We start from the raw sequence: 27,995 nt of genomic DNA, 5'->3' as shown, positions 1-27,995 counted from the left end.
AATATTATTTTATTAATTCTGGGTTTGTTTTATTTATCCTTGTTGTAGTTTGTTTGTTTTTTTTTAATTTATTTGGTGGGAAGTGGCGATGTGTGGAGTAATTTTAGCTCGTGATGATTCGTGATTAAATGCGGTTTCTTTTGAGATGTTTGATTGGAACGAAGAAAGGTAATTGGATCTAACTTTTATTCTTAAAAGGAACTTTTTTCTCTTTGCTCTATAATTTTTTTTAAATTTATGGGAATTTTGTTACATAAAATATGAAGTAAATTACACTTCTTCACGGTATATGCATTAGAAAAAGAAGAAGAGAAAAGCACTTATTTGATGTATTTTTTGTTTGGTCTTATTCCTTGGGTTTCAATGTAAGTAAATGTTTGCTATTATGATTGTATCAGAAACATCAATTATAGTAACTATAGTCAACACATACATTTAACTAATTACTTTCTTTTAATTTTGTAAAAATGATGCGGAAAGAACTTTTTTGAATTAGTAATTAAATAATCATTAACCAGTTTCTGTACATATCCAGAACTTTTTAACTTAGAAACTTATTGCTTAAAAATGCAATCCTTGTTCTTGCTTGAGTTGAAAGAAAATTGTAGTGTGGGATTTAGGTAAAGGGGAGTTGGATGCTTGACATGGAATGAGTCTAGTGTTAGAGGTCTAGTAAAGCAAGGCAAATGTGGTAAGTTGTACTGGATTTGAAGAACCTTAAAGATGATTGTAGTCTCGAATTTTTTGAAGGATGTTTTATGCTTCGTCTTTATCAAGTATTAAAACAATTCATTATAAAGAGTTCGGGTTTGGATCTAGAAAGAGTGAAATGGTGTTTGTGTTTATGGAGAGTTTATTTACCTTATGTAGCTTCTCGAAAACTGAAATATGGATGAAGTAACAAAACATTGTGAATTGACATGTTATGATAAGTGCCGGAAAGAATTTAGAGTAAAAAAACTGAACCTATGCCTATTGGTTTAGGACAATATTTTTTTTGGGGGGAGGGGGGATAAATTTTGGTATTATACACACATGAAAACCTAATAATTCTTAGATATGGGATAACACCATGTAACACTGTTTCTCTTATGGATAAATCATGGGGATCTTCGCATGAGTTTCCATGAACAACAACATGACTCATCCCATGTTCCGATTGTTGCGGAAGACGGCTATCAGATAGAGCAAAATCACAACTGATAATTTGAGAAAATAAAAATAAATATAAAATATACATAAAATTTACGTGGAAAACCCCTAAATAATATAGGGTAAAAACCACGGGCAACGGTAGAAGAATTTCACTATGAGAAAATATGAATTACAACTTCTCTTGATCTACCAAGGAGAAAACAATGATAATTCTCTCTTGATAAAAAAGAGAAAACAACTCTTAAGAAACTCTCTAAATTCTCTAGTATTGGGAGAAAGCTAGAATGATTTGGGATGATTTTGAAGCTAAATGAGCAAGGGGATTTATAGTTGAAGTTTAAGGACTAATCTTATAAATATCCTAAAGTTTAGGGACTAAAGTTTATGATTTTACCATTTCAAAATTCAACAATTTTAGCCACCTAATTGCATGTGCACCGAAATCACCTAAAAACAAAATGGAAAGTGGCAAACGTATTGCTTGAGATATCACCGAAAGTTGCCTTGGCCACTTGTTGACTAACTTTTCAACAATCTTCCACTTGAAGATTTGATTGGAACAATCATATCTTCACACCATTCTTTCTACCTTGTACCATTCATGTTGCTTACGTTTCTGACTGTTGGGAAATAAAACGAGTACAAGTAATTTTCCTATAACCAGATTAGTGAAATGCGAAATAAAAGCGAAAAATAATACCGAAATTGATAACGGACTTCAACCAATTTTGCTTACGTCTCCGAACTGCTGCAGATCTTTTACTAAGAGAGAAAATTTACAAGTGTTTACAAAACACTCACTACTCACAATAAAACTCTCTAGTATTGGAGAAAGAAATGATTTGAGATTTTGGGATGATTTTGAAGCTAAATGAGCTAGGGTATTTATAGTTGAAGCTTAGGGACTAATCTTTGAAAATACCCTAAATTCCAATGACTAAAGTGTAATAAATCCATTTCAAAAATTCAAACAACATTTATTGCACTGAATTCGATGGAATTTGGTGCCCCTCCTCAGCCCCTTTCTTTGACTTTTCTCTAACATCTCCCACTTGAAGACTGATTTTAATATATCTTCACACCTCGATCAATACATCAGTATTTCTGGTCTTGTTACTCTAGCATGCCAACTGAAGCTGAACACAACTTCAGTTTGTCGTGGTCACCGTCTTTGTCAACATGTCTGCCGGATTTTGAGCTCTACTAATCTTTTCAAGTTTCAAAATCACATCTTCCAGAAGAGACCGGATAAAATGATATCTCAATTGTATGTGCTTCGTCCTGGAATGAAAAGACGGATTCTTTGCTAGATGGATAGCACTTTGACTGTCGCAATATAAGACATTGCTTTCTTGTTTCTTGCCTAACTCTTCCAAGAAACTTTGGAGCCAAACCATCTCCTTGCTGGCTTCCGTAACAGCGACATATTCTGCTTCAGTTGTGGAGAGAGCAACTATTTTCTGTAGTTGAGAAACCCAACTCACTGCAGTTCCTCCTATAGTATAGACATACCCTGTAGTGTTCTTCTGATGTCGACATTTCCGGCTAAGTCAGCATCTACATAGCCTGTCAGTATCGTATCTCCACCTTTGAAACAAAGTGTTTTGTTTGTGGTACCCCGCAGATATCTGAGGATCCATTTGACTGCTTCCCAATGTACTTTGCCTGGATTATTCATGTACCTGCTAACAGCTCCCACTGCATGAGCAATATCTGGTCTAGTACAAACCATGGCATACATGAGACTTCCAATTGTTGAGGCATACATCACCTTCACCATGTGTGCTCGTTCTTCCTCCGTCTTTGGTGATGTTCTTTGGAGAGTCTGAAATGAACACCTAAAGGTGTACTTACTGGTTTAGCATCTTGCATGTTGAACCTGGAGAGTACTTTGTTGATGTAATCAGCCTGTGATAACATTAAAGTCCCCGACTTTGTGTCTCTCTTGATCCTCATCCCAAGAATCTGCTTTGCAACACCCAGATCTTTCATAGCAAACTACTTCGACAATTTTTGCTTCAAGTTTATAATCTCTTGCATGTCTGAGCCTGCAACGAGCATATCATCAACATACAACAATAAAATAATAAAGTTGTTGTCGAACCTCTTGATGTAGAAACAATGATCTACTTGGCATCTGGTACAACCACTGCTACTCATGAAACTATCGAACTTTTTGTACCATTGTCTAGGAGCTTGTTTTAAACCATACAAACTCTTCTTCAACCTGCATACCATATTTTTCTTGCCTGCCTCCATGAAGCCTTCTGACTGCCTCATATAGATTTCTTCCTCCAAATCACCATGAAGGAAAGTTGTCTTTACATCTAACTGCTCAAGATGTAAATTCTCTGCAGCTACAATTTTTAACACCAGTCTGATTGTAGACAGTTTTACGACTGGAGAGAAAATTTCATTGTAGTCAATACCTGCATACCATCGTGCTCTTCTTTGATCTTGTAAATCCACTTGTTGTGAAGCGCTTTCTTGCCTGGTGGTAATTCAGTTAATTCCCACGTCTGATTTGACATAAGCGAGTCCATCTCATCTTTCATGGAAGACTCCCACTTGACTGAATCCTCCACTTGCATTGCTTCATCATAGCACTCTGGTTCACCATTGTCAGTCAGCAACAAGTAGTGCAAAGAAGGAGAATATCGTTGGGTTGGTTTAGGAATTCTGGAGGAGCATATTAGTTCTGGTGTGCTTGGTTCTTCTTGAATTGCTTCAGGACTGATCTGAACATCATTTCCAGAAATCTCCTCGAACTCAGTAAATTCCTTTGTTTCAGCTTTGGTATTGGAGCTGCTTGATTCTACAGTTGACCTGTCTTTGTACATCACATTCTCATTGAAAATGACATCTCTGCTTCTGATGATTCCAATTTTCATAGTCTCAAAATCGGTAACCGAACTCATCACCGCCATAACCAACAAAGACACATTTGTTGGACTTAGCATCGAGTTTACTTCTTTCAGCGGAGTCTGTGTACATAAGAAATACAACCAAACACTCTTAAGTGTGAAAGGTTTATTTTTCTTGCTCCAAACTTCCTCTGGTATTTGCCATCCAAAGGAACTGAGGGCCCACGGTTGATCAGGTAAGCTGCAGTGTTGATAGCTTCAGCCCATAGAAATTTAGGCAATCCAGCATGTATCCTCATGCTTCTGGCACGTTCATTCAGAGTTCTGTTCATGCGCTCTGTTACGCCATTCTGCTGCGTGTCATGGGAACTGTTGTCTCCATCTTGATCCCATTGTTTGCGCAGAAATCTCTGAATCTCCTATTTCTGTACTCTCCTCCATTGTCAGACCTCAACCGCTTGACTTTCAAACCAGTCTCATTTTCCACCATGTCCTTCCATTTTCTGAAAGTATCAAAGACTTCTGATTTCTTCTTCAGAAAATAAACCCACACCTTCCTTGTAGAATCATCGATGAAGGTGACATAATATAATGAGCCTACAAGAGATGGAACTGGAGATGGTCCCCATGCATCAGTATAAATCAACTCTAACCTTTCTGCCTTGGGTGCCTTGCCAATCTTTGCAAAACTGACTTTCTTTTGTTTGCCAAAGATGCAATCCTCGCATAGTTCGACATCTACATTCTTTAGATCCGGCAGCTTCCCTTTTGATAAAAGTGTCTTCATCCCTTTCTCGCTCATATGACCAAGCCTTTGGTGCCATAGGTTTGATTTTCCATCAGCATCTGCGGTTGCAATGATATTCTCTAAATTTAAGGTTACATAGAGAGTATCAGTCTTCTTACCACGAGCAATGACGAGTGCTCCTTTGGTAATCTTCCATTCACAGCCTGAAAAGGTTGTACTATAACCTTCTCCATCAAGTTGTCCTACAGAAATCAGATTTCTTTTGAGGCCAGAATATGTCTCACTCCTGTCAGCTTCCAGGTGGTTTGGTTTGGCAGCTTTAGTCGAATGTCTCCTTTTCCGACGATCTTCAATGTTTCATCATCAGCTAGATGAGCCTTCCCAAAATCACCACTGACATAGTTCTCCATGATTTTTTGGCATGGGGTTGAGTGGAAAGATGCCCCTAAATCCAAATCCATGATTCAATCGGACTGTTGACGCTTAGAATCATGGCATCACCTGTCTCTCTGTAATGTTTGCAGATTCCTGTGCGCCGATATCTTTCTTCAGTGCTCGGCAATCCCTTTTAAAGTGACCCTTCTTGCCACAATTATAATAGGTAAAATTTTTCTTTCCCGTTCTTGATTTTCCCCGTCTGGATTTTGATCTGCCACAATTTAAATTTCTTTTTGAAGTTCTCCCTCTGGACTCCGTGTGCAAGGCTGATGAGGTTGATGCTTCACCCGATTCTCTCCTTCGAATTTCTTCGCTCAGTACCAGATCCCGAACATCGTCGAATTTCAATTTACTATTTCCCGAAGAGCTGCTAACTGCTGTAACAGTAGCATTCCAACTGTCTGGTAGAGATGATAAGAGAATTAAAGCCCGAACTTCATCACCGAATTCAATTTCTACGGAACTCAACTGGGTTGTGATTGTGTTGAGTTCATTCAGGTGTTGAGCCACTGATGCCCCTTCCGTCATCCGCAAATTGAATAATTTGCCTCATCAAATGAACTTTGTTTGAGGCCGATGGCTTCTTATACATACTGTAGAGAGCCGCCATAAGACCCACCGTGGTCTTTTCCTTTGCTATGTTGAAAGCAACATTGCGGGATAACGTCAGTCGGATGACTCCGAGGGCTTGTCTGTCGAAGAGCCCAGTCTTCATTCTTCATGCCCTCTGGTTGCTTTCCTGAGAGGGGTTGATATAGATTTTTCTGGTACAAAAAATCTTCAATCTGCATCTTCCAAAAGCCAAAGTCCGCACCATCGAACTTTTCAATTTTCACATTCCCTTCGTCTGCAGTCATCGCTCCCACTCGAATCTGGATTCGTTTGGATCGTTTCTGACAATTCTTGTGAACTACCGTGTATTAGAACACCTCCGTCGACAAATTCGTATCGTCGACAAAATTTCACTATTCATGAAATTTACTATTCACGTGAACAGTAATGAATAGTAACCTCGCAAAAATTGACAAAATTCACAACCAAAAGCTCTGATTACCAATTGTTGGGAAATAAAACGAGTACGAGTAATTTCCCTATAACCAGATTAGTGAGAATGCGAAATAAAAGCAGAAAAATAATACCCGAAATTGATAACGGAGTTCAGCCAATTTTGCTTACGTCTCCGGACTGCTGCAGATCTTTTACTAAGAGAAAAAATTTACAGGTGTTTACAAAACACTCACTACTCACAAGAAAACTCTCTAGTATTGGGAGAAAGAAATGATTTGATATTTTGGGATGATTTTGAAGCTAAATGAGCTAGGGTATTTATAGTTGAAGCTTAGGGACTAATCTTTGAAAATACCCTAAAATCCAATGACTAAAGTGTAATAACCACATTTCAAAAATTCAAACAACATTTATTGCACCGAATTCAGTGGAATTCGGTGCCCCCTCCTCAGCCCCTTTCTTTGACTTTTCTCTAACACTGATTGGCCACAAGAGGATCGACACTAAGTAAATTTATCAGCGTGATCGCATTTGTCATGAAATCTGCTATATTGTCTTTGGTATGGATCTTCTGCATATCTGTCGTTCTTTTCCACCTTTTCACGAATGAAATGGTACTAAACTCGTATGTGCTTTGTCCTTGAATGAAATGATGGATTCCTTGCTAGATGCAAGGCGCTTTGACTGTCACAAAACAGAGAGACATACTCTTGATTGTGCCCAATCTCCTCCAATAACATCTTCAACCAAATTGCTTCTTTACTGGCTGCTACATATTCTGTCTCTGTTGTGGAAGTAGTCACAATTGACTGTAATTTTGAAACCCAGCTTACAGCTCCACCAACAACTTTAAACACATATCATGTAGTAGATTTTTTTTATCCAAATCCCCTGCATAATCAGAATCAACATACCCATTGATAAGTAAATTTGATCCTCCGTAACATAATGCAACATTTGAGGTCCTTTTGATGTATCTAAGGATCCTCTTTATTGTATTCCAATGCTCTTTGCATGGATTCGCCATGTACCAACTAAGCACTCTCACTGCTTGTGCAATATCTGGTCTTGTGCATATCATAACGAACATTAAACTTCTCACTGCTGATGCATACGGTACTCGAGACATCTCTATCCTCTCTTCTTCACTGCTAGACTCATACTGGAGGATAATTTGAAGTTAATAGGAAGAGGGGTAGAAATTGGCTTACAATCTTTTATGTTGAATCTTGACAATATCTTCTTCAAATAATTCTTTTGTGAAAGCCAAATCTTTCTATTACTTCTGTCTCGGTGAATTTGCATCCCTAAAATCTTGTTTGTTGATTCCAAGTCCTTCATTTCAAATTCCCTAGCCAGTTGTACCTTCAATTCTTCAATATGATCTTTGTTGGGTCCTGCAACCAACATGTCATCCACATACAATAGCAATATAACAAAATCGTTATCACCAGACCTCTTGAAATAAGCACAAGGGTCTGCATTAAGTCTGTTGTATCCAAGGCACATAATGAAAGAATCAAATCTCTTATACCAACACCTCGGCGCCTGCTTTAGACCGTACAGAGATTTGTTCAACCTGCAAACCAAGTTCTTCTTTTATTTTTCTTCAAAACCTTCAGGCTGGAGTATGTAAATCTCTTCTTCAAGATTTCCATGAAAAAAAGTTGTTTTAACATCTAGCTGCTCTATATGTAAGTTCAATGTAGCACACATTACCAAGACTACTCGAACTGTTGTTAGTCAAACCACAGGAGAAAATATTTCATTGAAATCAATACATTCTTTTTTAGCATATCCTTTGACCACCGTCTTGCACGATACCTCTCCACTTGATCGTCACCATTTCGCTTGATTTTGAAGACCCATTTGTTACTAATTGGCTTCTTCCTTGTGGTAGTGGCACAATGTCCTATGTATTATTTTTATGAATGGCTTCAATTTCTTCTTGCATCGTCATCATCCACAGTGAAGCGTCTAAGTTGTTTATTGCCTCCTGGTATGTTGATGGTTCACCGTCTTCTGTTAAAAGGTAGTATGCAACATTTCCTTCTATAACATAAATTGAGTGCCAATTGGGACGTCTTCTCACACGATCTGATTGACGAGTTGTTGGAGCTTCAGAACTCTCTGGTTCTTGTTCATCATGTTGGTTCTGCTTCAGAAGAATCTCCTTGTTCAACCTCCTTTTCCACATGTATCTGTGTAGTCTCTGACTTTTCAACACTATCATCGTCTTCTTTTCTTTGTAGTTTATCTTCTACAAAGATAACATCCTGCTAATGATCACTTTGCGGACAATGGGATCCCACAAGCGATACCCCTTTACTCATCAGCATACCCCAAAATTTGCATTTCCTGGATTTTGGATCCAATTTTAAAATTTCTTGGGAGTTGTACATCACGTACACAATACTTCCAAATGCATGGAGGTTTGAATAATCAGATGGTTTACCAGTCCATATCTCCATTTGTGTCTTCAGCTCTATTGTAGTTGATGGAACTCGATTCACCAAATAACAGGCGGTATTGACTGCTTCTACCCAGAATGATTTTTCTAGGCCTGCATCCCTTAACATTGCTCTTGTTCTTTCTAACAAGGTTCTGTTCATCTGCTCTGCCACTCCATTTTGTTGAGGAGTGTTCGCCACTGTGAACTGTCTTTTGATGCATTCTTTCCTGCAAAAGTCATCAAATTCTTCACTTGTGTATTCTCCTCCATTATCTATTATGAAACACTTGATCTTATTTCCATAATCAAGTTTCACCCGCGCTTTGAAGTTTTTGAAAATTTAAAACATGTCTGACTTTTTCTTAATAGGGTACACCCAACATCTCCTGGGGTAGTCATCAATAAATGAGACAAAGTATTTTGCTCCGCCTAGGGATGTAACTGGTGCTTGTCATACGTCAGAATGAACCAATTCTAGAACACTTTTGCCTCTAGAATTTGACGTGTTGAATTTCAACCGGTGCTGCTTACTTGTTATGCAATGCTCACACAAAGTAAGTGATACCTTTGTTAAGCCTGGAAGACGGTTATCAGATAGAGCAAAATCGCAATTGATAATTTGAGAAAATAAAAATGAAGATAAAAGACACACAAAATTTACGTGGAAAACTCCTAAGTAATATATGATAAAAACCACGGGCAACGGTAGAAGAATTTCACTATGAGAAAATAGGAATTACAACTTCTCTCGATCTACCAATGAGAAAACAATGATAATTCTCTCTTGATAAAAAGGAGAAAACAACTCTCAAGAAACTCTCTAAATTCTCTAGTATTGGGAGAAAGCTAGAATGATTTGGGATGATTTTGAAGCTAAATGAGCTAGGATATTTATAGTTGAAGCTTAAGGACTAATATTATAAATACCCTAAAGTCTAGGGACTAAAGTGTGTGATTTTACCATTCTAAAATTCAACAATTTCAGCCACCTAATTGCATGTGCATCGAAATCACCTAAAACAAAATGAAAGTGTCCAACTTGTTGCTTGAGATATCACCGAAAGTTGCCTTGGCCACTTGTTGGCTGACTTTTCAACACCGATAACTTATTAAATCATCCAACTTAAAACCAATCGGTAGTATAAGGGAAGTTTCTTTTAATTGTTAGAGCTCTCCATGTATTGAGGCCTGAGGGAACCTGCTCATACCCTCTAGGGTGATTGAGCACATTTTTATGGTAGGCTTGCTGAACCTAGATAGATATAAGCTACTTGAGGTATTATTTAATATTTATATATGTTGTTATGTTATATTATATATGTTAATTGTGTCTTTTAATAAATTTATGATATTTTAGATTGTTTCATGGTAACAGTGTTATACTTTTTCCCAAACTTTAAGGATTATGGTTATATTTGAAAACTTGTGATCTTATATTAAAAATTAGTGTTTAGCTTTGAGTGTTCCATATTATTTTTCTTTCCAGTAATGTAGGAGTTTAGCATCGAATATCGAGATTTGGAGAGTTTATTTATTGAGAATTGAGTATCAAGATTTGTAGAAATTCATTAGAGTTGTTACAGATTATTTCTCAAGTGCTTTAATGAGAACCTGTTCTACATCATGATCATGCGTGAGTGATTGTGAGTACTATAATGTAGAATGTTAAAATTTACAATGCAAGATAGCTTATATTCTTAACTGAAGTTTCATCTCACCTTAATCATGAACTCACTGGGTATAAGCTTTCTAGTAGCCACTTGGTTTTTTTTAGACTGACATATTAGATCGTTAGACATGCATGGCTCTCGATAGCAAAGGTCAAGTGTGCTGCCTAAGGTAGACTGCGCATTTTCTCTCTCTTTTGCATTACATTTGGGTGAGCTCATGCCTTTGTGCGTACATAAGTCAGCTATTTATTGTAACTTTCCAAGAAAAATCTTGGAATATATTTATTTCCTCACCATTTGCAGCTGGGGTAACTTGTGTAAACCTTGTTTTCAGTTGCATGAGAAGTTGCATTATAATCTTGACAACAATGGATGGTTAACATATGATCTGACCTGTGCTTCATCTATCAATAAGCAATTTATTTATGATTGAATCCATTAACTTGACACTCAAGTGAGACAAAAGTAGGTTATTTTTTTTACTTTTATTTTTGCATTTCTTTGTTCTGCGTGCTTGTAGAAAGTAGTGTTATATAAGGTTGCATTCTTGGGAAGGGTGCTTTCAATTGTGATTCGAAGTAAATGTTAAATATTACCAGTCCAATTAACGTAGAACAAAAAAAACCTTTGAGATCAAATTCATTTTTGGAATCGGTTATTTTTTTTAAAAGGCAACCATTTTTAGACAATAAGAGTGTAACACCTGAGAAACTGGTCATAAAGGAATACACTCCTGAACAATAAACCCAGAAGGATGAAGTCCCATTGAAAAATGAGAGATCTATTTAGTACATTGTCATGGTGGGAGGAGAAGGGTGTGAACGCGAAGATGATGAAGAGAATTGGGGAAATGAGACGAGGGTTAGGGATTGAAATGATAGATTGAGAATTATGGCACGAGAGGGAAATGAAGACAATTTACCTTTGGAGCGGATCAGAAGTGGAACGGATCTGAAGCAGCAAGAGCGGCCCAAAGGAATTAAAATAGTTAAGCCCAATAGCCCATATCTGTAAAACAAATGAAAAGAAGGAATTTGTTAGATTCAGTTACAAAGGATTGCCAGCTGGCATCCTTAGGATTCTGGTATTGTAACTAAATAAAACAAGCCGTGATGATGTATTTTTTCCTCATGTTAAGAATGAACAAGCATTTCTTCTCTGAAAACTCTCAATTCTTCTATATTCCTATTACCTATTTCTCGATTTCTCTTATACTCACCTAAAACCATAACAAATTGGTATCAGAAGCTACAATTCTGGCAAGATTTTTGAGGGCATGCCAAAGAAGAACCAATCGATGGCAGAAGCTGATTTGGTCGGGATTCAGAAACAGATTGAAGACCTTGCTGCTTTGGTGAAACAAGGTCAAAATGAGACTAATCCACCTAAATGGAGGGAGACTCAGGAAAATAGGATTACTACATTGGAGGCAAGAATGACCATGAATCAAAGCTATATGAAGATATATTGAAGATCTTAACTGGCAGAAATGGTGAACAAGAGCAGCCTGCAGGGGACCAGGTATACTCTCCTAATAACTCTAAAAATGGGATAAAAATCCTGTTTTGGTGACGGTAGTTAAGGATAAATCAAGATTTTCGTATAAAACTGATGAACCAGGGATCTTGAAGGATAAGCCTGATGCTTGTTTAGCCCTTAAGAACAGTTCTAGGCATGAGAATTTAATGGGTAAAAATAGTAATATTAGACATGTTATGCTGGGACTGGAAACTGAAAACAGGGGAATAGGGGGGTCATTTAGCAGCTCAGGAACTATGTGGCATAGACCCAAAATAGAGTTGCCATTTTTTGAGGGGGTAAATCCTAGGGGGTGGCTTCAGAAGTGTCTCAAGTATTTTTCCTTATGCAATGTTCCTGTAGATCAAAGGGTAGAAGTGGCTACTATGTATCTTACAGGAAAAGTAGAAATATGGTTTGATGGATATATTATGCAGAAGCATCATGTAACTTGGCATGAGTTTGAAGCTGATTTGTGCCATAGATTTAGTGACAGGTCTTTTTGTGACATTGTGGAGGAATTCACTAAACTTACTCAAAAAGGATCTGTTGAAGACTATCAAGAAAGGTTCGAGGAGTTACAACCATACATGTATTACAGAATCCTACTTTGGGTGAGGATTTCTTTGTGTCACTTTTCATAAGTGGATTAAGAGAAGACATCAAACATAGAGTAAAAGCTTTAGATCCTAAAAATTTATCTGGAGCATGCAAACAAGCTAAGCTCTATGAGTTATCTGTGGAGTTTGAAAACAGAAAGTTGAGACCTTCCTTTAAGGTCCCACCCTACCCAAACCCCATTATTACTTCCAAGACAACTTCAGTACCCCTACCTACTAAATCCACACCAATTTCCAATCTTAAACAGAATCTTATTGATTACAGAAGGCAGAATAACCTTTGTTTTAAGTGTGGAGAGAAATTTCAGCCAGGCCATCAATGTAAAACAAGAAACTTTAATATGATGATTGAAGAGGAAAATCCTATACCTACAGAATCTGTTCCTCCTGACTCAGACAACAGATCATGCAAGAAGAGGAAAGTTTAGAAATTTCTATGAATGCAATCACTGGGTGCATTAGTCATAACACATTGAGGATTCAAGGAACAATTCAAGGCAAACCCTTGAACATACTGATTGACAGTGGCAGTACACATAGCTTTTTGATACCTCAATGGGCTGATGCTGGCATTCAAGTCCTAACTCCATACCCTTTGGCTATTACAGTAGCTAATGGTCAACAGCTATTTAGTTTAGTTAGATGCAACAAAGTAAATGCAGATGCAAGGACACTCTTTCATACATGATTTCAGACTTCTTAAATTGGGAGGAAGTGATATGGTGTTAGGAGTGGATTGGATGAAATTATTTAGTCCAATTCTGATGGACTTTAATCAGATGACAATGAGCTTTAAACATCAAGGGGAGAATATTGTTATACAAGGGCATCAACCTTCACTGCTTTTGCAGCAGATTTCAGATGGTACCTTACTAAAAATGACAGCTTCATATACACCTATTTTGGGACATGTGGTTTTACTAAGTATGACTGAGACTCCTAAAACCATTCCTCAAGCTCTTAAACCTCTTTTAAAGAAGTACAGCTCTATTTTTGATGAACCTAAGGGGTTACCACCTAGAAGAGCTTAGATCATGCTATTCCTCTCAAACATGGATCTAGTCCCATTAATTTGAGACCATACAGATTTCCTCATAACCAAAAAACTGAAGTGGAACAGCAAATTACTGCTATGTTATCTTCTTCTATTATTCAACCTAGCAAGAGTCCCTTTTCTTCTCCATGTCTTTTAATTAAGAAGAAGGATGTTACTTGGTGGTTTTGTGTTGATTATAGGCAATTAAATAATCTGACAGTGAAGGATAAGTTCCCTATTCCGGTTGTGGAGGATCTATTGGATGAGCTATATGGTGCAGTTTATTTTTCCAAGATTGACTTAAGGTCAGGCTATTGGCAAATTAGAATTAAAGAAGAGGATATCTACAAAACAACATTTAGAACTCATCAAGGGCATTATGAATTCAAGGTAATGCCTTTTGGTCTAACTAATGCTCCTGCCACATTTCAAGCATTAATGAATGATTTGTTTAAATCATTTCTTAGAAAGTTTGTTTTGGTGTTCTTTGATGATATTTTAGTTTACAGCAATTCTATGGCAGAACATATTACTCATTTACAACTAGTTTTGGAGGTTTTGCAAGTTAATCAGTTATTTGCAAAGTTGTGGAATATTTGGGGCATATTATTTCAGCAGATGGAGTAGTTACAGATCCTACCAAAGTAGAAGCTATGAGGAATTGGCCTCTTCTTAAATCTTTAAAATCCATGCGTGGATTTTTGGGGTTAACTGGTTACTACAGGAGGTTTATTAAAAATTATGGTTCCATAAGTAAGCCTTTGACTCAATTTCTTACTAAGGACAATTTTCAGTGGACTACTACAGCTTTGACTGCTTTTGAGAATTTAAAACAGGCTATGTGTGTTGCTCATGTTTTAGCTTTACCTGATTTCAGTAAAAGTTTCTGATTGGAAACAGATGCTAGTTCAGGAGGAATCGGTGTTGTGCTATCTCAAGAAGGAGGACCTATTGCTTATCTAAGTAAGGCTCTAAGTCCTAGACATATTGCCCTCTCTATCTATGAAATGGAGTATCTTGCTATTTTATTAGCAGTTTCTAAGTGGAGGCATTACTTAGAGAGTAAGCCTTTTATTATTAAAATTGATCATGAGCCTCTAAAGTATCTACTGGAGTAAAAACTGACAACCACAATTAAAAAGAAAGGGTTGACTAAATTACTGGGTTCGGACTATTCTATACAGTACAAAAAAGGTAAGTCAAATACTGTAGCAGATGCTTTGTCAAGGCAATGGGAAGATGCTGGTGAATGTCTAGCTATGAGAACTACTTTGATTATTCCTAACTGGGTACATGATGTTGAAAACAGCTATAAGGATGATAAATTAGCTGCTGACTGGATCAATATTTTGACTGTGACACCTACTGCTGATCCTAATTGGAAATTTTCAAAAGGAATACTCATATTTAAAGGCAGAGTTTATATTGGTTCTACTGGGTTTCTTAGACTACAAATTCTTCAAATTTTACATGACTCCCCTCATGGAGGTCATTCTAGGACTCAAGCTACTTATCAAAGGATTAAATCCTATTTTTATTGGCCTAGGCTTAAGGCTATGGTAGTCACTTATATTAAATCTTGTACAGTTTGTCTTGTACAGTTTGTCAGTAAATTAAGGTGGAGCATATACCTAAACCAGGACTGCTACAGCCCCTTCCTATTCCTCAACAGGCTTGGGAGGTGATTACTATGGATTTTATTGAAGGCTTACCTACTTCCTTAAGGAAAAATTGTATATTGGTGATAGTAGACAAGTTTACCAAATATAGCCATTTTTATGGCATTGTCTCATCCCTACACTGCAGTTGAGGTTGCTAAGTTATATCTAGATAATGTCTACAAGCTCCATGGTCAACCTAAAATGGCTATTTCATATAGAGATAAAACATTTACTAGTCTCTTGAGCAGTATTTAAGAGGCCTCTATTTTTTGCAACCTAAACAGTGGGCTAAGTGGTTGGCTCATGCTGAGTGGTGGTATAATACTACCTATCATACAGCCTTAAACCTAACACCTTTTCAGGCTCTATATGGTTATAAGCCTCCTACAATGGTTTGGCAACCAGATGCTACAGTTTATTCTGTGGGTGAACTAATGAAAAGCAGGGAAGAAATCAGACAAGTGGTGAAACAACAATTAGAACAGGCTGCAAACCGAATGAAGCAACAGGCAGATAAAAAGCGTTCAAAAAGAAGTTTTACAGTAGGTGATAAGGTTTACCTGAAGTTGCAACCTTATCGTCAAACATCCCTTGCCCTACGAAAGAATTTGAAGTTAGCAGCTAAGTTTTATGGGTCGTACAAATTACAGAACGAATCGGAGAGGTCGCGTATAAGTTAGAATTACCTAAAATTCTCGATTGCATCCAGGCTTTCACGTCAGTATGTTGAAGAGGCATATTGGGCCAGTCGCAACATCTTCGACAGAGCCTCCTGTGGTCGATGAAGAAGGTCAGTTTCGCATAGAACCCAGTCAAATTTTGGGAAGGAGAATTATAAATCGAAATAACAGGCCAGTTTCTCAGTTACTCGTTCGATGGACTAACCTGGACGCCTCGCATGACACCTAGGAAGATTATTCAGTGCTCCAAGGCCAATTTTTGTCTTTTGATCCTTGGGGACAAGGATCCTCTCGAGGGGTGGGTATTGTCATGGTGATAGGAGAAGGGCGTGAACGCGAAGAGGATGAAGGAGAATTGGGGGAAATGAGACGAGGGTTAGGGATTGAGAATGATAGATTGGGAATTATGGCACGAGAGGGAAATGAAGACAATTTACCTTTGGAGCGGATCAGAAGTGGAATGGATCTGAAGCAGAAAGAGCGGCCCAAAGGAATTAAAATAGTTAAGCCCAATAGCCCATATCTGCAAAACAAATGAGAAAGAAGGAATTTGTTAGATTCAGTTACAAAGGATTGCTAGCTGGCATCCTTAGGATTCTGGTATTGTAACTAAATAAAACAAGCCGTGATGATGTATTTTTTCCTCATGTTATGAATGAACAAACATTTCTTCTTGAAAACTCTCAATTCTTCTCTATTCCTATTACCTATTTCTCGATTTCTCTTCTACTCACCTAAAACCATAACATACATTTGTCCCTCTTACAAACAAGAATACGGAGATGTTTCAGCATCAGTGGCCTTTGAGTGAATCCAGAGAGTTGAAATCCCAATGGAACCAAATCACGTTGAAGGAAGATTTAGTGGATTCTGAATGAAATCAAGACATTTGAGAAAAAGGAGAGAACATTAAGAGGTTTCGGCGAATAAAAGAAGCTATATTTCAAGTTAACAAGGTAGTTATCTTGGCTGGGGAGAGACTTCGAAGGTTGTTCATAATTTTCATTCAAGAAACTTGTAACCTATCCTTCAAGTATCTTAAGAGTTCTTAACTATTTCTATCTTTTTGCTGTGGGAATTTATCGTTGTTGGATCTGATTTTTGTTAGAGATAACGAAAATGCATTGATTTAATCAGGCTAACATATGGAATTGATTTTTGCTCTAACTTTTCAGTTTCTTTTTTCTTAAATATGTTTATTTTGATTGCTTAAAGATATGATAATACCTTCTTGTATGGGGATATAACTGTTTATGTATTTGCAGTAGACAAATATAGTATGGGATGATGCTGGAGAGAATGATAGCCATATGGTAGCTTATCAAGAGGGAAGTGAAAACTGTTGTACTAAGAAGGAATGGAGTCCAGCAACTGCAACCATAAAGTCTAGGGAGCAAAAGATACCTGGGGATAAATTTGATCTTCATGGAAGAAATTTGGAAGGCAGTTCCAATGTCGACACAAATGGAGAGATTATCACTTCAGGAGTTCGCATTGACTCGTGGACAGAGTTATCTTTATCTAATGCAGCCAAAACTGATCAGGATTCAATGGGGAGCGAAGTCCGTAATAGTTTGGTCAAAGTAACTTAATGCACTTCAAAAAATGGTGAGAATATTAGTTATTCAAACTAAAGCCAACAGCATTTATTTATATTTTTTATTTTTTGTTTTATCACCCTAATTAATCCACCTTTCTTAACATCAGAGACAGCTGAAATTGTTAAAGATCCTGAAAATTTTCAAAATCCCAATGAAGGTAAAGAACAAGGTGATTTTGTTGACTACAGCTGGGCTAACATTGGAAGTTTTGATGATCTTGATCGAATGTTTAGGTAAAGCACAATTCATACCTTAATTGTACCTTATGAAAGCATTGTCTTGACAATCTAGTCTGGAAGATTGGTATTTCTACAGTCAGGCAAGTACTATGGTTCTTGTGTTTTGTTTTCAACACAGTAAGTAACCACAAGTTGACAACTTTTGTCAGCATAGAACAAAAAATCATCATGGCTTCACATAAATGGCCATTGATTTCATTGAATTTGGCATTGAAAATTTTCGACATTAATTTGCTAAGCTATAATTGTTCTTCATACCTCGAATGTTATACTAAAGAACCTGAAAGTCTAAAACCAAGTTACGATTGTTCTTATACCTCAAATGAGGGACTAAAAACCTGAAAATTTTGGGAGTTGTTCCGTAGCACTGCCCCCTTCTCAGGGAAAAAAGAGAACCCCGATCATAATCCCTGCCCTTATTTCCCTTTTTCATATAATGTGGCATTCATCTGACTCAATATTCTCACAAGTGATGATTTTGCAGCAATGACGACCCAATATTTGGTAATGTAAGTCTTGGTACTGCTTCTGAGTTATGGTCCTCATCCAAAGAGGTAACAGACAGTCCAGGAAAACCCTTTCCTAGGACCGTTGACTCTCCTGGTCTAGGGATAGGATTATTAAAGAGCGCATCTGAGCATTTGGAAATCAAAAGTGAATATGAGCAACAAGATAACGTGTCATTTAGCCTTAGCTGTGGGAAACTGGATGGTTCCACATCTCATGGACTGCATAATGAGGATTTTTGTGGAGATAAAAGAAAATCCTTAACTGAGGAGAAGGTGTATCAACATGCAGTATGATCAATTCTTTGTTACTTATGCTTTCAAAATTATCAACCAAACAAAACTAATAACATACTATTTCCACTTACTCAGATAAATATGGAAACCATGGGTAAAAGTAGTGCGTCAAAGTTTCTTCTGGCTGCTGAAAATGTGACGACCCCTGATGAATTGGTTAACAAGGTAGTCCTATCATACTCTTCATACTTGATTATTCAAATTATCTTCGATTTGTAGTATTTCTTCAAGAGGTTAAGAATAAAATATGCTTTCCATTGTCCTTGGAATTGCAAGTTTTATGATACATCATTCCTTTTGCATTTAGAGAACTACAGAGTAAGTTTATGGAACCTTTCTTGTAGGCTATATAGCGAGGCGAAAAACAGCCTGCCATTTTTATGTGTAATATATCAAATAAATGGTTTTTTTATCTATGAACAAGATACATGTTAGGAAATAAACCGAGTACAACTAATTTCCCTATAACCAGATTAGTGAGAATGCGAAATAAAAGCGGAAAAATAATACCAAAATTGATAACGGAGTTCAGCCAATTTGCTTACGTCTCCGGACTGCTGTAGATCTTTTACTAAGAGAGAAAATTTACAGGTGTTTACAAAACACTCACTACTCACAAGAAAGCTCTCTAGTATTGGGAGAAAGAAATTATTTTTGGGATGGTATTGAAGCTAAATGAGCTAGGGTATTTATAGTTGAAACTTAAGGACTTAATCTTGTAAATACCCTAAAGCCTAGGGATTAATTATGATTATCCCATTATTATTTTTCAACAAACATCTACCAAACTTTGAAAAACTATTTTTCAAAGAAACATTTACCAAAGTTTGTAAACCATTTTCAAAGAAACATGTACCAAACTTTGAAAACCATTTTTTCAAAGTTGGTTACCAAACTTGAAAATACTTTCAACAATCTCCCACTTGAAGACTGATTTTAATTGTCTTCACACCTCGATCAATGCAACAGCTTTTCTAGTCTTGTTACTCTAGCATGCCAACTGAAGTTGAACACAACTTCAGTTTGTCTGTAGTCACCGACTTTGTCAACATGTATGCTGGATTTTGAGCTCCACTGATCTTTTCAAGTTTCAAAATCCCATCTTCCAGAAGAGACCGGATAAAATGATATCGCAATTGTATGTGTTTTGTCCTGGAATGAAAAGATGGATTCTTTGCTAGATGTATAGCACTTTGACTGTCGCAATACAAGACATTATTTTCTTGTTTCTTGCCTAACTCTTCCAAGAAACTTTGGAGCCAAACCATCTCCTTGCTGGCTTCCGTAACAGCGACATATTCTGCTTCAGTTGTGGAGAGAGCAACTATCTTATGTAGTTGAGAAACCCAACTCATTGCGGTTCTCCTAGAGTATAGACATACCCTGTAGTGCTCCTTCTTATGTCAACATTTACGGCTAAGTCAACATCTACATAGCCTGTCAGTATTGTATCTCTACCTTTGAAATAAAGTGCTTTGTTTGTGGTACCCCGAAGATATCTGAGGATCCATTTGACTGCTTCCCAGTGTACCTTGCCCGGATTATTCATGTACCTGCTAACAGCTCCCACTGCTTGAGCAATATCTGGTCTGGTACAAACCATGGCATACATCAGACTTCAAATTGCTGAGGCGTACACACCTTCACCATGTGTGCATTCTTCCTCCGTCTTTGGTGACTGTTCTTTGGAGAGTCTGAAATGAACACCTAAAGGTGTACTTTCTGGTTTAGCATCTTGCATGTTGAACCTGGAGAGTACTTTGTTGATGTACTCAGCCTGTGATAATATCAAAGTCCCCGACTTTGTGTCTCTCTTGATCCTCATCCCAAGAATCTGCTTTGCAGCGCCCAGATCCTTCATAGCAAACTACTTTGACAATTTTTGCTTCAAGTTTATAATCTCTTGCATGTCTGAGCATGCAACGAGCATGTCATCAACGTACAACAATAAAATAATGAAGCTATCGAACCTCTTGATGTAGCAACAATGATCTCTTGGCATCTGGTAAAACCATTACTACCCATGAAGCTATCGAACTTCTTGTACCACTGCCTAGGAGCTTGTTTTAAACCATACAAGCTCTTCTTCAACCTGCATACCAGGTTTTTCTTGTCTGCCTCTATGAAGCCTTCTGGCTGCCTCATATAGATTTCTTCCTCCAAATCACCATGAAGGAAAGATGTCTTCACATCTAACTGCTCAAGATGTAAATTCTCTGCAGCTACAATTTTTAACACCAGTCTAATCGTAGACAGCTTCACGACTGGAGAGAAAATTTCATTGTAGTCAATACCTTCTTTTTTCTGAAAGCCTTTGACAACCAATCTTGCTTTGTAGCGTTTGCTCACATCATGCTCTTCTTTGATCCTGTAAATCCACTTGTTATGGAGTGCTTTCTTGTCTGGTGGTAATTCAGCTAATTCCCACGTCTTATTTGACATAAGCGAGTCCATATCATCTTTCATGAAAGACTCTCACTTGACTGAATCCTCCACTTGCATTGCTTCATCATAGCACTATGGTTCACCATTGTCAGTCAGCAACAAGTAATACGTTGGGTTGGTTTAGGAATTCTGGAGGAGCGTCTCAGTTCTGGTGTGATTGGTTCTTCTTGAACTGCTTCAGGAGTGATCTGAACATCATTTCTAGAAATCTCCTCAAACTCAACAAATTCCTTTGTTTCAGCTTCGGTGTTGGAGCTACTTGATTCCATGGTTGACCTGTCTTTGTACATCACATTCTCATTGAAAATGACATCTCTGCTTCTGATGATCTTCGATTTTCATAGTCCCAAAATCGATAACCGAACTCATCACCGCCATAACCAACAAAGGCACATTTGTTGGACTTAGCATCAAGTTTACTTCTTTCAGCAGAGTCTGTGTTTACATAAGAAATACAACCAAACACTCTTAAGTGTGAAAGGTTTATTTCTTTCTTGCTCCAAACTTCCTCTGGTATTCTGCCATCCAAAGGAACTGAGGGCCCACGGTTGATCAAGTAAGCTGCAGTGTTGATAGCTTCAGCCCATAGAAATTTGGGCAATCCGGCATGTATCCTCATGCTTCTGGCACGTTCATTCAGAGTTCTGTTCATGCGCTCTGCTATGCCGTTATGCTGCGGTGTCATGGGAACTGTTGTCTCTATCTTGATCCCATTGTTTGCGCAAAAATCTCTGAATCTTCTATTTTTGTACTCTCCTCCATTGTCAGACCTCAACCGCTTGACTTTCAGACCAGTCTCATTTTCCACCATGGCCTTTCATTTTCCACCATGGCCTTCCATTTTCTGAAGGTATCAAAGACTTCTGATTTCTTCTTTAGAAAATAAACCCACACATTCCTTGTAGAATCATCGATGAATGTGACATAATATAATGAGCCTGGAAGAGATGGAACTGGAGATGGTCCCCATACATCAGTATGAACCAACTCTAACTTTTCAGCATTGGGTGTCTTACCAATCTTTGCAAAGCTGACTTTCTTTTGTTTCCAAAGATGAAATCCTCGCATAGTCCGACATCTACATTCTTTAGATCCGGCAACTTCCCCTTTGACAAAAGTGTCTTCATCCTTTCTCGCTCATATGGCCAAGCCTTTGGTGCCATAGGTTTGATTTTCTATCAGCATCTGCTACTGCAATGATATTCTCTAAATTTGAGGTTATATAGAGAGTACCAATTTTCTTACCACGAGCAATGACGAGTGCTCCTTTAGTAATCTTCCATTCACAGCCTGAAAAGTTGTGCTAAATCCTTCACCATCAAGTTGTCCTACAGAAATCAAATTTCTTTTGAGGCCAGGAATGTCTCACTCCTTTCAGCGTCCAGGTGGTCTGGTTCAAACTTTAATAAGATGTTTCCTTTTCCGACGATCTTCAAGGTTTCATCATCGGCTAGATGAACCTTCCCAAAATCACCACTGACATAGTTCTCCATGATTCTCGGCATAGGGTGGAGTGGAAAGATGCCCCTGAATCCAAGATCCATGATTCAATCGGACTGTTGACGCTTAGAATCATGGCATCACCTGTCTCCTCTATCACGTTGGCAGAATCCTGTGCGCCGGTATTTTTCTTCGGTGCTCGGCAATCTCTTTTAAAGTGACCCTTCTTGCCACAATTATAACAGGTAAAATCTTTCTTTCCCGTTCTGGATTTTCCCCGTCTGGATTTCGATCTGCCATGATTTGAATTTCTTTCTGAAGTTCTCCCTCTGGACTCCGTGTGCAAGGCTGAGGAGGTTGATGCTTCACCTGATTCTCTCCGTCGAATTTCTTCGCTCAGTACCAGATCCCGAACATCGTCGAATTTCAATTTACTATTTCCCCACGAGCTGCTAACTGTGTAACAGTAGCATTCCAACTGTCTGGTAGAGATGATAAGATAATTAAAGCTCGAACTTCATCATCGAATTCAATTTCCACTGAACTCAACTGGTTGTGATTGTGTTGAGTTCATTTAGGTGTTGTGCCATCGATGCCCATTCCGTCATCCGCAAATTGAATAATCGTCTCATCAAGTGCACTTTGTTTGAGGCTGATGGCTTCTCATACATACTGGAGAGAGCCGCCATAAGACTCGCCGTGATCTTTTCCTTTGCTATGTTGAAAGCAACATTGCGGGATAACGTCAGTCGGATAACTCCGAGGGCTTGTTTGTCGAGAAGAGCCCAGTCTTCATTCTTCATGCCCTTTGGTTGCTTTCCTGAGAGAGGTTGATATAGATTTTTCTGATACAAAAAATCTTCGATCTGCATCTTCCAATAGCCAAAGTCTGCACCATCGAACTTTTCAATTTTCACCTTCCTTCGTCTGCAGCCATCGCTCCCACTCGAATTTGGTTTCGTTTGGATCGTTTCTGACAATTCTTGCGAACCACCGTGTATTAGAACACATCCGTCGACAAGCTCGTATCGCCGACAAAATTTTTACTATTCACGAAATTCACTATTCATATGAATAGTAATGAATAGTAACCTCGAAAAAAATTGACAAAATTCACAACCAAAAGCTCTGATGCCAGTTGTTAGGAAATAAACCAAGTACAAGTAATTTCCCTATAACCAGATTAGTGAGAATGCGAAATAAAAGCGGAAAAATAATACCCGAAATTGATAACGGAGTTCAACCAATTTGCTTACGTCTCCGGACTGCTGCAGATCTTTACTAAGAGAAAAATTACAAGATGTTTACAAAACACTCACTACTCACAAGAAAGCTCTCTAGTATTGGAGAAATAAATGATTTTTGAGATAGTTTTGAAGCTAAATGAACTAGGGTATTTATAGTTGAAACTTAAGGACTTAATCTTGTAAATACCCTAAAGCCTAGGGATTAATTGTGATTATCCCATTATCATTTTTCAACAAACATCTACCAAACTTTGAAAAACTATTTTTCAAAAAAACATTTATCAAACTTTGAAAACCATTTTCAAAGAAACATTTACCAAACTTTGAAAACCATTTTTTCAAAGTTGGTTACCAAACTTGAAAATACTTTCAACAATAGATTGATCAAATTTATTTAGCAGGTGCTTGAAAATTAGTGGGTCTGCCTTGGCATTCTTTGTCCATGGAAGATCGCTAACAAAGTTATCTAATGAAAAATGTCTGGGCCAAAATTGCCTCTCCTATATATATATATTTAACTTTAGCATTTTCATCATGATTATGCGCTTTCCAGTAAAGTACAAAAATAGTTTTCTAGCGGTTGTGGCAGTGTTGGATCTAAATTTTATTCAAAGGTTTTGGTAGATGCTGATATAATTTGGAGTTCAGAGTTGTTAATAGATGGTCAGAATAACTTATTTCGAGCTTCTTACTGATTGAGTTTGGCTTGGCTCAGTCACACCCCTAGGGAGGATGTTATGAATAAGCAATAACTTATTTCATTAATTTTCTGCAATTACAAAATTTCTGCATTAATATTCTGCAATTATTTTTGGTTTAATACTTCTCTCTGCAGGCAGACAATCTGAAAAAGCTGTTGAAATTTCCAAAAAATCTTGAAGAAATAGGTGAGGCAAGACTAGCACTGAACTTATATGATACCAGGGCTACATCTGGAAACCCGTTGGCTGAATATGAGAATAAGCTGGCAACCTCCATGGTAAATTCTTCTCCAACTTCAGTTGTGAATCAACAGAAGCAGCTTCGAGGAAGTGACTCCCTGCGGTACCAACACATTTCCAATTCATTTGTAGCCCCTTCCACGTATGGGAATCTTTTAAACCAGTGTCCTGCGTTACCTGCTCTGTCCAACATCCAGTCTGGGGAATTTTATCAGCATCCCTTACTTTCTTGTTTTGATGTTTCCCCTGGCAAGGCCAATCATGTAAACAGACCAGTTGAGGCTGCTGCAACACCCTTGAGCATGACACCTCAGGAGAAAATAGAAAAGTTGAGGCGGCGCCAACAAATGCAAGCGTTGCTAGCCATTCAGAAACAACAACGGCAGTTTACCAATCAAGTTCCTTATACAAATCATTCAGTCATCCAAAAATCTACTCAAGAAAATCAATTTCAGCACATTAGGGGAGCTGATGTTCAAGACGTTAGGACTCTTGCCTCTTTTGACCCAGGCTCACCTCAAGAGCAAGATGATTTGAATACAGTCTCTGTTGCAATTGATGACTATTAGCTGGAGGACACAGTGCTTTATCAGCTACAAGATATAATCACAAAGGTGTGCTTGAGTTACTTGGTGAATTTTTTTTTCTTTGCTGAAAAATAAGGAATTAATGACTCCGACAAATTTTTGCAGTTGGATGTGAGAATTAGAATCTGCATAAGAGATAGCTTGTTCCGGTTGGCTCAAAATGCAATGCAGAGACAATATGCTAGTGACGCCAGAAACACTAACAAAAATAGCAGGGATGAAAATAAAGTTGCAAAAGAAGAAAATGAGAATCACAGCAGGTTAGTAAACTCTATGTTGTTGCATTTAATTAATTCAAAAGTAAAACTAATTTTTTTCTGTTTTGGAAAGGTTGATCTATGCCATGAAATCTACTATGAAATCTACTGTGGTTTTACTAAAATTAGATAGCATTTGATTATCTAAGGTTTGCACCATTAATGGATGAATTCGACTTATGGAGGTATCATTGTATTTTGAGTGTAGATGAAAAATATCAATAGAAACATCTTTTTTCCCTTTCTTTCCCCTTAGGTTGATGAATTGAAGATCTTGCACAAATGAGGCAAACAAGGTAGGTTTGGCAACCTTTCACATGTTGGGAAAGGCACAATTTTGGTGGTGTTAGATGAAGTTTGAGGGGTGACTGATGAATTGAATTCCGCCATTATAGCTCTCTTCATTTTGGTCCTTGAGTAGGCAGCAACCCCGTTGGATATTTGGTTAGTTTTAAACAAACAGAAACTTTAGGGTCTTATCAGCGATACTTTCAGGAAAGTTAGCAGGACAATTCATGACGTTGGTGTAGACCAACATGTTAGGTTATTCATAGCTAGAGTGCTAGACTGGATGATTCCATTCAATTTTATGTTCAAATGCACAAACCTCCTATTTTAGCTGTGGCTATCAGCATCACTGGAGCTTTTGAACATAAACAGCTAATACTAAATGTCGGAAATAACCGTAGAGGAACTTGTCAAGGAAATGAAGTCAATTTCAATTCTCCTACTGATATGATAGTCTTGGCATCCCAACATTTTGAAGGCAACAATACATAAAGGGAAACTACTGAAGCAGATTTGGTAAATTCATCTATTCCTCTAGAAATACTAATAAGGGCAGAAATGACGGAAACAATGATGAAGAGTTATTGTTATGATTGTGATGAACCAAATATGGTTAGGCATCAATGTACTCTTTGAAATTAGCTGATCAGAATGATGTAGAACCAAAAACTGAAGTTCTGACTGAACTTGCTTGATTATATCGTCAAGTATCCTCGCTTCAAACTTGAGGACAGCTCTTTTCCCAATAGGGGAGTATTGTTGTGGACGCTTAGTAGTAGTTGTTTAGGACTCTTACAGTAGAGGATGTATTTGGTAGAACTTTATTTAATTATTGAAATCTCTATTTAAAGGGATACATTGAATAATAAAGCCTAATTAGCATTTCTAAAAAGAAAAACCTAGAGATCAGAATCTCTCTGTAACGAGTCATAAGGTTTCAATCTGCCTTTGATGAACTGAACTGTCAATCACAGTAGGCTGTCCTAGGAATTGAGATAAAGGGAAGACAACTGACTTCGACTTTCTGTCAGTCGCCCCGTAATACAATCCTGCTCGCGCATTCATAACAATTTGTCACTATTAAACACTTATGACAAAGAATATTCTCTTAGAGAGTTTGAGAATTAGAATTCTAGATCCTAATGAATAAAACAATGAAACTGTGTCTAGCTGAAACCTTTCATCTGCACTGTTCCATTTCATTACAATATTTTGGGAAGGAACTATTGTCAAAATTCAACCACCTTCTTTCCCCACTACTAGCTAGTGTTTGCTAAAACGTATGTCCTGGGATTCTAGTGAGAGTTTCCACGTTTTTTGTTGTTGTTGTTGAGATTTCCATGTATTTGGAGGGTTTTTGGAGGCTCATGACCCCATACCTATGCTCGAATATGGTTAGGTCCGAGTATTTCAAGAAAAATAAAGAGTTGAAACAACATAAAAACTAACTTCATGTTATCAACAGCCAGGGCGTTTATCCTCATGTAAGTTAAAAATGATACATGCTTACTCTGTCTTTATGGATTATTTGCTCCTTTCCTAGAAGTTCATATAAACTCAAAAGCATTAATGTGGTTTTATTTTGTTTTAATTTCTTGATATTTATATTATATCATTTTTAAAAGCTGTTCTTCTGAACTTTCCAGGTTCTTTCCATGAAATTAACAGCATTTTATTTTGACCTAAAATACCTACTTTCAACCTTTATTGCAGCTTTTTATGCTTGTTGAAGTTATATCGACTTTGTATATATAAATGTTCCAGGATGCCTGATCCAGAAACTGGGACCAATCCTATTGACCGTACTGTTGCTCATTTACTCTTCCATAGGCCTCTGGAGTTGTCGAGAAAGTATACCGAGACACCTGAATCACCTGCTTCCTCAAAGTTCTCATTTGAACCTAAATCTGCGGGTTTAATGAGCTCACTGATTGGTTTCATATCAGACAATTCACAAGTTAGACAAAACCTTTCACACGGGTATCAGAAGTTCTTTCCCCACTGATGGATTCCCGACATCTGGATCAATTTAACAGCCATTGCTTAGATACTTGTGAGAACGCATCAACCTATGGGCCTGCAGCCAGATGGTGGAGCAGCTGAGGTTGAGGCCTCTCAATGAAATTCTTCTAAAGGTAATTTCTCCCTTTATCATTTCTATAACTGTTAATTGTCTGCTTTCAAGTATTTTACAGATATACCGGTAATTCCAAAAGGTATTTCTTTTTTGTCAGCTGAGTTGATCATCTCAAGCTTTATCATGGAGCCATCTTTGGCTTAACTGGTGGCAAGACCTG

The 27,995-nt window shown here is 37.6% G+C and overlaps 1 pseudogene; it reads left to right on the top strand.

Moving 5' to 3' along the window:
• The first annotated feature begins 13 nt into the window (after positions 1 to 13).
• LOC120207932 lies at positions 14 to 27,820 on the top strand (annotated as a pseudogene).
• The last annotated feature ends 175 nt before the right edge of the window (positions 27,821 to 27,995 follow it).

This window comes from Hibiscus syriacus, unplaced genomic scaffold (genome assembly GCF_006381635.1).
Source record: "Hibiscus syriacus cultivar Baekdansim isolate YM2019G1 unplaced genomic scaffold, ASM638163v2 tig00015498_pilon, whole genome shotgun sequence".
Classification (NCBI taxonomy): domain Eukaryota; kingdom Viridiplantae; phylum Streptophyta; class Magnoliopsida; order Malvales; family Malvaceae; genus Hibiscus; species Hibiscus syriacus.
The sequence above is the reverse complement of the archived record's forward strand: the minus strand, read 5'-3'. Positions and strand labels throughout refer to the sequence as shown.